The 13,113-nt window shown below is 40.1% G+C and overlaps 1 protein-coding gene across 7 annotated transcripts in view; it reads left to right on the top strand.

The window, feature by feature from the left end:
• The first annotated feature begins 287 nt into the window (after nt 1-287).
• The window catches only part of PTPN13 (protein tyrosine phosphatase non-receptor type 13), a 128,065-nt gene continuing 115,239 nt past the window's right edge, over nt 288-13,113 (top strand). For 4 of the 7 annotated variants that reach the window (XM_074589147.1, XM_074589146.1, XM_074589145.1 and 1 more), the window contains exons 1-2: nt 288-426; nt 638-732. The gene's annotated coding sequence lies outside the window, so the exon portion shown is untranslated. Of the gene's footprint in view, nt 427-637; nt 733-13,113 lie in introns of those variants that run through there. The other 3 variants (XM_074589149.1, XM_074589144.1, XM_074589148.1) reach the window with 3 other exon arrangements.

The following is a 13,113-nucleotide window of genomic DNA, read 5'->3' as shown; positions in this document are numbered from 1 at the left end:
CGCCAAGGACTGGGAGCAGACAGAAGTAAGATCATTCCCAAAAAAAACAAACTCGCCTTTGGGGCCAAGAACAGGTTGCCGCTACCAGCGCAGCAGTTTACCCCCAAGAGCGTCAACGATCAAGTTACCTTCGAGCTCCCGCCGGACGCTGAGGGGCACCGGGGCCGGGCGGGGCGCTGAGGGCGGGGCGCTGAGGGCGGGTAGGGCCGGGGCCGGGCCAGGCGCTGAGGGAGAGGGAGGGGCCGGGCTTGTGTCAGCAGCTTCCCCGCCGCCTCGGGGGCGCGAGGGAGGGAGGGAGCGGCCGTCGGGGGTGGAGGGCGGCTGCGCGGCCGCCTCCCCGCGCTGCTGGCGGCCCTGAGGGGGCAGCAACCGGCGTGAGCGGAGCGGGCAGCGGGAGGGCCGGGCCGGCGAGGCCGGGTGGCCGTGGTGGGTACCCGCGCCCGCTGGTCGGGTCGGAGGGACGGCTGCTGGCGGCGGGCCGGCCGCGCAGAGGGAGGGAATGCGAGGGAGTCGCGGGGCGGGGAGTGCCGCCCCTCCCGCCCTCTCCGCGCCGTGCGCGAGAGGGGCGCCGGGGCTGGCGGCCAGCGTGGGAGGAGATGCCGCTGCGCTCTGACTCCCTCCCCGCGCTCCCTTACAGGCGCCTACCACAACCTTAGGCGAGCGCTGCTGCGGGGGAAGGCGAAGCTCCGGGCTCCTCGGCTCCATCACCGCCCTGCGTCTCTAGGCCGGCCGGTAGGTCCGCGGCTCCCGGGACCGCTGGTCCCTTGGCGGCCGCTGTGGAGGGAGGCCGCGCGGGCAGGGCGAAGTACCGGGCCCCGTCGGGGCTGGAGTGCGGGAGGGGGGAAGGAAAGGCCGCCCGAAGCGCGGCGGGTAGTGGTGGTTCCTCCCCTGGACTTCCAGCCCGGGTCGCCTTTGGTGCTGGACTGGGCTTTCAGTAGCAGCAGCACACGCGTGGGGGGGGTTGCGTCTGCCGGCGGCGAAGGGCCCGTTTTTGCTTAGCAAACTAGACAAAGCAACCCCCCGAACTTCGTAACAGAGGGCAACTTTTTGCCTTATTAACGTTTTCGGAGGAACAGAAGTGAAGTATAAATCTGTTGGCCGGTGATGAGAAATAGCGTAGGTTTCATTGGCTTTTTATCTCCTAGCAATCGACACCTCCGCAGACCGCAGGATAATCTCTCTCATATTGTGGATTGTGTCATTCTCTTTAAATTGCATGTTTAAAACAACAAAGGCAGTGACTTCATAGGGAACCGCCAGGAGCTGCTCTGTACCCCTCCTGTTTATTGGGGAAACATTTGGGAACCGGTTTGGTTTTGTAGGTGGGATCAGAAGTAAATGTAGGACATGAAGACTGTAAGGATGGTTGCAGGTAATCTGTGTCTAGCCATTTTATTAAGGTGAGTTTTGGAGGAAGGAATATGAAAGTCTTTGCATGTGGAAGTAGCTAGGGCAGTAACTGTGATCAGTTCATGAAGCCTTTTCAGTGGGAAGAGAACATTTTTTATGAAACTGTACAGTGAAACTGGGTCAGAATACACAGACTTTCTCCTGGGGACTGAACCTCATGTAAGCAAGCTGTCATTGAATACCTATATTCCTAGGTGTCTTGACTCCCAGGTCATTGGTTTGTCTAAGGCTAGTGAAGTGATGACATTTAATACCTAAAGTAATGACTCCAGAGTGGGACTGCTTTCTGTGTTCAAATTATGTGTCAGGCATCAGACTGATACTTTTGCCTATGCAAGTCTGTCTTTGGATGACCAGGAATATGTTTTAAAGACATTTCTGCAAGAGTTAGAATCAACCAGCATACAAATAGGAAAAGAATTTAAATACTTTGGTTCTTGTGCAAGAAATACTGATGTGGAAAGAGTAAATCTAGCCTTAGAATCTTTTGGTAGTGCAGTTACAACAGAATTTGCTACCACTCCTAGTGCTATCAAATGTACCTGTTTGTTCACCTTTGACGTTGGATGTATGTATTTCATCTGGAGTGTCTTTTTTATCTGCCAACAAGCATGTCTTTCCATAAACAGTTTTTAAATGTAAGCAGTAAATTAAGAATAGAAAGAAATGACAGCAAGAGATAGAAAAACCTATGGTTTAACTTTTAAAGATATTTTATAACCGAACAATCTTTTCTGATGATTGGAAAAGCACATATATATTCCTTCCACAATGGGACTTCTTTTTTTAATTTTCTGTTGTATGATAAAAAAATTGAACCTTCTGTAGATGAGGGGGTTTTTATTGATTTTTTTTTCTATTCAGACTGTGATTATTTTCTTTAAGTTAAAGGTGCAGTAAACATAAATACTTTTGAATACATCAGATGTAAAAGGAGACAGGCTGTATCACAGGGTGTTGTTATAACAGCTTAACTAAAAAAAACCCCAAAAACAAAAAAACCGTCTTCATCTTGATACTGTTGTTGAGTGGAATTGGAGGCTATGAGAGCCACAGACTTGAGGACACTTGAGTGGATGAAAGACCATGCATAAAACAAGGAAGTATCTGTGGGATAAGGATGGGCTGAATGTTAAGGGATAAGTGAATGCACAGTACATAGTTTTACTAGGATAACAGAGTGTATGGAGAGGAAGGGATCCAGTAGTCTATTCACAGCTTCACAGGCCTTTGAAAGTAAAAATGGGCTGTGATATGGATGAGTGGTAAGTAACCACTGTAACTGGTCATCTTGAACCTGTGATAACTTCTGCATAGCATTGCGTTTTGGAAGCCTTGAAGGGAATTAGTGAAGAAGCCTAGGAAAGGAAGGAGATTGCATTCCTGCAAGAAGTTACCAAGGCAGAAATGTTGCCTTTGCCTGTTCGAATGAGAAGGAAGGTGTGGTGTTTCCTTGCTTTTTTTTCCTTTATGGTGGGATTTTTTCAGCCATGCAGTTCTTATAGAGTAAGCATCACAGTGAAGGACTGCAAGTTAAAATGCAGTCTTGTATCTGTTTACTTTTTAAAGAGCACAGCAAAGCAAATATTTTCACTTTTACATGTGGAACAGAAATTATTTGGCATATAGCTGTTTTCCTCCCAACCGAATGCAGGTATGAACAGTAATAATTACCTGTTGTATAGTACAATAAATCTTCGAAGCGCTTTCAAATCTTAGTCAGCAAACCTTAATAGCATGCTATTCCTGCAAGAGCGGTAAGGAGTGAGACAGATAAAATGAGACTAGGCAGACTCTTAAATGAAGTTTATTGTTGAAGTGCCTGTCAGTTGGACAAAGCTCTTCTTTATCAGTAGATGTCTCTGAATACTGCTGTACATTAAATGGCTTCCAACATTTACATATTGAAATACATGACAATATGGCCTAGCGGGCCTGGTTAATATAGGCATCCTCTTGTTCCAATTACTTCACGATTAAGGAGACCTTACTCTCAAGAGTCTATCTAGTTGTTGTTCCAAGGTACCTGTCAAGAATTCAACAAGAGCAAGGTCAGGTCTTTAAGGGGAATGATGTTCTTCTGAAAAGCATTCCGGTTTACCCATGTGACAAGCCTAAAACCTTTAGTCCGTTTTGGACATTGGTAAAACTCAAAGTGATTTCACCAGGAGTCTGTTAAACCTAAGAACATGTAAGTATTAATCTAGCTGCTGCATTTTGGACATTTGAGAGAGAGTGTTGGTTAGCAGCCCAGTGCTCTTGTCAGTCTCGCTTCTTTTTCTCCTCTCTGCTTACAGAAAAACTGGCTGGAATTTTACTGTTTTAAAGTGAGCTAGTTAGTGAGACAAAAAGACTGAAAAGTAAGTCTTGAGGTAGTGTGTCATGGTGCAGAAAATATTTGTAAGCAGTTGCCGTAGGACATGGGACAAATGGGGATGGAAGGCTATGAATACCAGAGTAAGTTAATGTTGTATGTCGCCAGTTAACTATTAATGAAATCTGTGCATCTGTAAAGAAGGGTGGAACTTTGAAAGAAGCGTTTCCCAGCCCCACCTCCTCCTGAAGTGTAGAGAAGGAAGCTGGCATTTACAGATAGGAAGGGCAGAAGACAACTCTTTGGTGAAGTTTTTATTTTGTCTGGGCTTCTCTTTCTCCTGTGCCAGTTAAATACTTGGTGAGCAACTAGGCATGTTCTTTGTGCATCATTATCTATTAAAAGGCTTTCATAAAAGGCAATGAATTGAGTAGGCTGCCTTGGGACAATGATATGTCTTGTGAATTTGAAATCCAATTGCCAGGATAGAGATCTGCTCCAGTTAGCTTATGAAACTCCGTAGGAAGAATAAGAGGTGAGAAGGCTTTGTTCTCAAGGTTTCATGTGGTGTTCTTTATCTTTTATGTGTAAATTTAATATGCCACAGAAATGTCTGCAAGTAATATGTCAAGAATTAAAGAAGACCTAGTATTATAACCGCTGATTTTTGCCTGCTGGTATTTATAGGGAGTACTGTAGTTTTGCAGGATGTTGAGTGTTATTAAGGATTTGTAGATGATAGGGTAATGTCAGATTTAGGACTAGGGCTTGTTCAGCTTATTGTTCCTGCTTCAAACAGTCTGTCATTAAATTAGATGAGATGGGGCACTTGGAAAAGAGAGGGAAGCTTTATCTCCTATTTCATAGCTAGAAGTAAAGCACCAGGAGAATAATTGACTGACCTAAAAAATATGAAAACTTAAGTGCACAAGTTTGGAACTGAATGCAAACCTCTTCATGAACTAATATGACGCTGTTGAAAAACACGCTTTTTTCAGTAGACTCTGAGATGAAAAGACTTTCAATTTCTGTGTGCTTCTACTTTGTCAGAGGAAGGAGATGATTTTCTGGGGTGTTCTCCCAACTCTGGATGAAGAATTTGCTGTTGTTGTTTCTTGAAAATTGTCTTAGTAAAGAAGAACATTTGCCTATATCTGTGGGAGAGATGTGGGAGGGAACATCCTATAGAGCTTGCTGAAATTTTTGAAAGTGAATCTGAAAATGGTTTTCATATCGTGTTGACATCATCTCCAACTGAGTATTTGTATGTATTGTAGGTACTTGGTTTCAGGTACATGTGCAGACAGGCACCTCAGAAGTGGCATATCTGAAGCCTGTTTTATTTAGGAAAAAGTATCTTGAGCTGAAGGCTAATTGGGTGACTTTTCTTGAACAATGCCTTTGCAGGTGATTTATATTTGTGCTGTAAGCTTGAAATTGATGCTAAGTTTAATAGGAAGCACTCCAGTTTAACTCTCTCAAGTAAGAGAACGTAAGCAAAGGCTCCTTCACATCAGACCTTTCCCTGAAATCCAATTTTGTTCATTGCTCTAGAATTTGTTGAGGGGAGAAAGCTGTTAGATTGTGCAAATTCCTCATGTTTTGAAGGTGGAACATGTTTTTCATAATAATGAATGCTAAACTCTAACTGGATAAATCAGTGGAAATACTGTGTTCTCCTGTGTTTCATATCCAGTATCACAACAGCTGTAAAAGCTGTTTTGACTACATCTATATATGTATGTAGGTGCAGCTGATGTTCTCTATCAGCCAGATGACAGTAGTCTTCTGAGTAGGTTGCAAGATGTCCTCGTGTGTTGGAATCTTACCACCACTGCTGTGTGCCGTACAAAACTAACAGTATTAGTTCATTGCAATACCATAGTTATGCCAATGTATTAAAAATTGTTGGTTTCTCTGCTGACTTCAGTGCTATTTCAGAATTGACATTGAAAAGCATAAAGAGTTGTTAATATAAATAATATTTACAGTAAAGTTGCATGCTTGGAGATAAAGCTTTTCTGAGTCTCAAGTCCATTCCATAGTCTGTCTTTATTTTTATTCACGTAGTAGCGTTGTACTCAGGTAGTGCGCAGGCTCTCAAAACCTGTTACAGAAAAAAACCCCAAGGAACTGAGTGCAAAGGCTTTCTAAGTTATTACTGAGTAGAGACAGAACGTGGCTTATCTCATTATCTCAAGAGTTATAGATGCTGTCATTTGCAGCTCCCTGTTTGTGCAGGGGAATTGGTTCCCAGTGATTAATTTTATGTTTCAGATGAGGCTTTTTCCCTTTTTAATATTAATTTCTTTAGCATATCAATAATGTGCGTAGATTGGCTACTGTATTTTCAGATTTTCCTATAGACGTGAGTGGCTTACAAGGAAGGCAAAAACCCCCCAATAAACCTGTGATGCCAGTGGTTGCAGGGCTTTCTTAGGGTCAGCAGGGAAAGGTAATGAGACTTGTCTTGTAAAGCCACGTCTGCTGCGCAGCAGGTATTCGGAGACCTTGTAGGACATTGCTGTTGAAATATTAACTACAAAATTTCAGACTTGTAAGCAGCCTTATTTGGTGTTAAGTGTGTTCCATCTTTCTTGATGGGCCTCTTGACTTTTTCTGCTGACCACTTCTATATATTGTAATTGTAAAAGATTAAATGGACTAAAAAGGAGGCTAAATTTTGTTTAAGTAAGTTTGAACCTTACTTAAAATGTTAGAAATAGTTGTGCTTCCTAGCAAAGTCATGCCTTGTTTAAATGATGAAAGATTTGGACTTGCGTATTGCCTTAAGTAATAGAGGCATGAAAAAATGGAGTCTTAGGATTTTTATCCATGTCATGCATAGTTAAACATTATATAAATTTTCTACCTAGTTTGCTCACGAGAGTATCAGTACTGTAAAAAATCTTTCTGATTCTTCTTCTCTTGTCACAATTCATCAAGTGCAACAGTAAATTATTACTGATTTTTACCCATTTCCCTCTTTGCATAATTTAGTGTTTCAGCAAAAATAAAAGTTAGAGCAGGGGAAGGGAGCAGACATTTTGCCTTTTGTCATCTTTACTGTAAAATCAGTAAGTGGAAAATCCCTTCCTAGTGCTCAGTGAAATAATGGCTCGCGTTTCCCAAGTCAGTGCAAAGCTGTATTTGCCTTCAATGAATTAGCTTGGGAGTTTGAATCCCAGGCAAGCAAATAGTCAATACACTGGTACAAGTGCTACTTTTATTCTTTATTTTTTAATGTCAGTGAGTAACAGCACACGTGTTACTTTGAGAGACATCTCTGTAGTATATGTCGCTGACTGGACAGTTGTGTGATTAGGTTTACACAGAGTTATCCCTCTAGCAGCCTAATTAAAGATTATATGTAACTTCCTTAAATTGTATGTTTAAACAGGTGATAAATACTGTTTTTCCTTCAGAGGTTTTGTTATGGTATTTCTTTCAAGTGCCTTAGTATGTGTTAACTATTTTTAATGATTGAGGCGAATTTTTTGTTTGTTTGTTCTTTTGAAGCCAGTTTGCCTTCATCTTCTGTAAGTCTCAAAATTGGACTTCTTCACATTAATTTGACTTCTAGGAAATAAGGGAGTACTGCCTGTATGCATGTATTAATCAGAGATTATGTTTGCTGAAAGAGGTTTCTTCTGATGCTATTTATCTGGCAAATGTACATGCTTAACAAAACAAGCTAATTCCCAAGAACATTAAATTTTGAACAGCTTAATTTTTCAGTGTGTCCTGCCATTGCAATCCCTTGAATGACCTTAAAGAATTTAAAGATTATCTGATTATAAAGATTTGCTAGCTGCCAGTGATGAAAGTGTGTTTCATCAGCTGTATAGACTCATTTATTGAGTGGCTTTGCAGCTAGGTTATCACATGTGTGGAACAGCCAAATCAGCCTGGAGCTTTAAGCTCATGGGCTAATGTGCAGAATTGAATTACCGAAATAGCTTTGCAAAGCTCCTTTATATCAAATTAAAATGTGTATGCTCAGGATGATTGCTACAAGATGCTGGTGTTTCAGAAGAGTGTGATACATTGTAAAAATGAACTTTTTTTTTTTCTTGTTTGTTTTCAGTAGTTTTTGGTACCGTTCTATCACATTGGCAGTAGTGCTTGCTTTAATCTATTGCAAATCGCTCCAGCAAGAACAGTTTTCTCCCTTTTTCCTTGCTCCCTGGTACAGTTCTGTCCTCTGTGAATTTGAGGAACATAGTAGGTAAAGAAAGAAAACTTTAAGCCTACTCTTTGTTATTTTGCCACAAAATACTAAGGAAAACCCCAAAAACGTTTTTCTTACAATTTTGTAATTTTATTTGCATGCATTGTCTTCAGAGTAGAAAATGTTTTTTATGATAGCAGATTGTTTAGATTTGTCAGTCACTGTGGTAGTAGTGCATACAGCAAAGGTTGGCAGAAGAAAACATTTTCTGTTATTTTCAGTAGCTGCAAACATTTACTGCTGAGCGTCTGGTAAAAAAAAGTCCGCTGACCACGAAGCATTACAGGATCCTTCAAGACCCTTAGCATGTTCTTCTCTAGTGAAATTTGAGAAGATAGGTTACTGTGTTCACAGCAAATAAAAGAAAATACTCTTTGTGAACTGCTTAATTACAGCTGTGTTACTGGAACAGCATGTCATGTGGAGTAAAAGTGTAAATGTGTTCAGAAGGGGATTAGAGAAATTAACAGAACAGAGACCATTAGTGACTGTTAGGTTTGACTGTGCAGCTCTAACCTTTAGCTCAGGAACTCAATAAACTGGTGATTGCTAGGGAAGGCTGAGGGGAGAGGTGGTCTGATTCAGTATAGTACTACTTGTATTGAACATTGCTTAGGCTTCTAAATTCCAAAAGAAATAGGAAGCTTCTCCAACTTTTTTTTTTTTTTTCCCCCAAAAAAGCTTAATAAGAAGTCTGTGATCTGCCTTTGAAGCTTGTGTGTGTCCACATGGACTGGCTTGCTGTTCAGAGAAGAACCCTAGGAACTGAAGGAATCCAAACATTGCCGTGCCACCCATGAAAGTCTGCAGTACAGCAGTGTATTGGTTGCAGTTAAGTCAGTGCTCTGCATCAGCAGTGGTCATGGCTGTACCTGAAAGATGTGAGAAGTTTCCATCTATCTGCAGAAATGTAAACAGAATGTTGAGCTGTCTAGTTCAAGCCGCAGTTCCTTGCTTGTTTTTTTTCATCCTTTCTCTCGTGGAATCCTTATTCCCTTTTCTTGAAACCCCTTAAGCGGATGGGTAGTCAAGTAATCAAAGAAGTTAATTTTCGTGCATACAACTCATTGCTCAGGAAGAGAGGACAAAAATACAGGAACACCTTTGTGATATCACAAAGTTTTGGTTGCAGTATTAGTTGTTGTTAAAGAAGAAAGTGAAAACATACTACTTGATGAAATAATAAAATAGATTATATAAGTAATTGTCATTCTAAATGGCATCACATGAAAAGCACAACAAAAAACAACTTGTGGAGATGTAAATAGTTTGATTTCTTTTACAGATGGGAAATGTTACTTCAGAACTGAAGGACGTTCTACAGTGATAAAAGGCATTCTTTTTGTCCCTGCTTGCCTCAGCATTGGATTCTTGTTCTCTATTGATACTAGCACGTGTGCTGTTCTGCTGTTCATGCTCTTTAGCGTTGCATGTTGAAATAAGCATAGAATAGTCAAAAGAGCATTTTTCAGTGCAGACCCTTTAGTTTTGCAATATTGTCAGACAGAATTTGTGTCTTTCAGTACAGAGTATTAAAAAAGCAGAATAGAACCAGCAAATTGCATTTAACGTGGTATGTGGAAATTTCCCTGGTGCTTGCACAGTGCGGAATACAGTTTGCAATATTATAGAAAGCATTTTTGTGCTTGACATTAACTAAACTCTTTGATATATGCATTAATTCTCACTGATTCTGTCCCGCCCGTTGCCTTTGCTTTGAGAATATTAAGGAATTGAAGATCACAGAATTTAACTTTTCACCATAATATGAACTGCTGGTTGGAAAGTCTGCTGGTGATGCAAAATCGGTTTGTTCTGCTTCCCTTTTCAGTGGTTTTGGAGAAGTGGAAGAAAAGCTATTGCCTGTCTAGACTGTAATAATTTATATATAAATTTATTTTTTATGTAGGCAACACTTATTTCAAGGCTTATGATGTATTTTCAATGTTAGGCTATAAAAGCCAGTTTAAAAAAAAAAAAACCAACACAAAAAAACCACCCACCCCACCCCCCCCCAAACAACACAACACAACTGTTGTGCCAAGAAGTAATATACACGTAATAAGAGTGATTGCTTTTTATAATAGTTTTGGAAGCCTGAGGTGTACTGTCTTTAAACTGTTTTCAAAGAATTTGTGGACCTCTGATTTTTCTATGTGACAAAAGCCCTAATTAGTGACCAGCATGCTCTTTGATATAGAGTGTCTGTAAATTGTGTGTGACTTCTGGATGGGGAAAGTTTGAGTTTCTTTCTCCTTCCTTTCCCCCCCCATCTATCAGTTGGAGAAACTGTTTTGTTTTTTTTTCATTGCCTGTTTGTAGACTGTTGGTGTGAAATAAAGGGTGAAGTCTTACAGCCACTTTTATGGAAGTCTGATTATTGTGGAAGATGATCACTAAAATATTGGAGAGGTCGCTCATCAGCGTGATAAAAGGCAAAAGCCAGATTAGTGCCATCTGTCTTCAGCTGTTTTTTTTTGCCAAAACTAAAAATTGTAATCTGTAAATCTGTACCTTTTAAAATGCAGCCTGAGAATGCATTTATTTCACCCTAAATGGCTGAGGTAAATTCAGCTTCTAGGTAATTGGATGAAAAAAGGCCAGTAGTGTAAACCAAATCATAAAAATACTCAAAACAATTATTGGAGGAAAAAGTATTTTTCTTCTGTAATTGATTAGTAATGGTCCACAAGATGGCTTAGGTTTGCCAGTAAGACTTGGCATCCATAATGATTATTTCACTTATTTTTCTTATGTGAAAGTTTCTGATGCCCCTAACGGCTACTTTTTCTGTAAATTCGGTGTTTCTTGGCTAAAACAGTACGTGTATGCTATTGTGTAAGCATGCTTGCTGTCTCTTCTTCTCTCTACTGTCTGATGAAGTCTTGGTTCTGGCTTCTGTGCTTCTGCACAGTGAGGAATCTAAGGATTATTCCTCCTGCTGTGGACTGAGAAGGTATTACATTCTTCCGTCTTTAAGATTTAAATCTCAAGATTGTAAAATTTTGTTGCTTCCCTCCCTGTTTTTTTTTGTCCTTGCCTCCTTTCATTAATATCAAATTGGGTATTTCTAGAAGCGATGAACCCTTGATGCTTCTCACTGATTATCTAGTACTAATCTCTCTCAGATAAGCGTATGCAGCTTGAGGTAAATTAATACAACTGGTCCAGTTTGATAAACTGTCATTCAAATTCAGTATTTTATAGGAAATGCATGGTAGCGAGAAAACATATATCAAAATTGAAAATGTTTTGAAACTACTGATAAAACATTCTAGAGTTTTGAAACCTGTTTCAGACTACCGCACAAGTGGTTTTTTTAAAGCCTTACATTTTTGAGTTTTCTATGTGCTGTGTCAATGAATAATCTCTTTCACTTCTTTTCCAAAGTGTTTATTTAGCAATATAAGATGGAAATAGGAGTTGACAAGCTTCAGCCCATCTTTTTCTCACACAGAATTTTAGATTTTTTTCCTAAAAGCAGTACTTTGCATTAGAAGTTTATGCCATTTATATACTGAAATTGCAAATAATATTTTGCAAGCCTAAAACTGAAATACTACATGCAGGACTAGAAGAAAATTTGTATTTTTGTAAAAGTTCCAGCCACACATGGAAAGGATGAAAGTTGGTATGTTGTATGCAGACCATATTGTCTAAGACTTGAACTCTTAGGTTTTGGAGGGATGAAAGTCTTTTTGTGTCGGTGTGGTATTTCTGTTTATTTTAGGTGGTTCTAGTTAGTTTCCTGGGTCTCCATGAAGTAAGAGTTATGGGGTTAAGTTGCTGTACCTGGAATTACCAACTTGATTGAGAAGGCAGGAAAATTTGATGCATTCTTTAACTGGTCTAACTCCCTGTGGTCCAGCTGCATCAATAAAATATTAAAACACTGTTATGTTATCCTTCTCTTCTCCTTTCACTTAATCCCTCTCTAGGGCAGTGGGTTCAGAGGTTAATATGACCTTCTGCTTGGTTCCATTCCAATACTGCAAGTATAATTTGTACATGGGCATTGTCTGCATATGTCCTCAGTCTGATTAGCTCTCCATTATTGTTCATAGGAATGTTCTTCAAAGAAAAGAAAGATGATGCTGTGACTTGCTTTCCCTCACAGTTTCTAGGCCCATAGAGGAAAAGTTTCTGCTAGTTAGTCCTTGTTATGCAGCCAAGGGTGTAATATGTCTCTTTGTCCTGTAACTCAACTAATTTGAGTATATTTGTCACACAGACAAAGCAAAACTTCCCTGAACTCTGTTTTTTGGCGGCAGCAGGCTTGGTGTTGTGTCATGGGAGGAGGTACTGCTATCTTGTTCTTCCTGTTTTTTTAGCAATGCCATCTTCTGTAGCTTGTTCTGTCCTGTAATCTCTCCAAGTACCAAAATATTATGAAGTACAGATAATGATCAGATAGAGTCTTTGTCCGTTCTAGTTAGTGAAGCTAAATCAAATCTGTTATATCATGAACTATCTCCCTGTCTTTACTATGGATCATAGAATCACAGAATTGTCTAGGTTGGAATGGACCTTTCATATCATCAAGTCCAACCATCAACCTAGCACTGACAAAACCACCACTAAACCATGTCACTAAGCTAAGATCAGGCAGTCTGTTTTCTGTGGAAGGTCTAGTTAAGAGTTCTATAAATCATCCTTGTAGATTTTTCATGTTGCTATCAAATGATACTGAAGCTTATGTTTTTTGTGGTGAGGGTCCTTTTTACGCTCCAAATCCCATTCACTTTCTTGGCTCAGAAACTATAAGCTTGATAAAGATTTGAAGCTGGGCAGCAATTACAGGTAGATGAATGTCTTGTGAAACAGAAATGGTATGTTTTCCCATCTAAAAGGAAAAGGAATAATAATCAAATCGTCTTTGAGGGCAGTTAGGACATAGAGGATATTGTGGCTCTAGGACTGAATAAATTATGTGTAGCCTCTGAATTTAACATGAATCATAAATTGGGCGTGCGCTAGATTTCTAACAGAATTTTGTTCAAGGGGCAGTATAGTCAATTTAACAATTGTTAAGTTGTAAATAGCGTACTAAATCATGCAGTATATAATTACATATTTTTTCTGAGGTGTGGTGAACAGAGTGACAGGCTGAGGGACTCTAGTTAAGCGGTCAGGTTCTGATTAACTTGTATAATTTTGG

Source organism: Larus michahellis, chromosome 5, assembly GCF_964199755.1.
Source record: "Larus michahellis chromosome 5, bLarMic1.1, whole genome shotgun sequence".
NCBI lineage: Eukaryota > Metazoa > Chordata > Aves > Charadriiformes > Laridae > Larus > Larus michahellis.
Note: the sequence above shows the minus strand (reverse complement) of the source record. Positions and strands in the feature narration are given on the sequence as shown.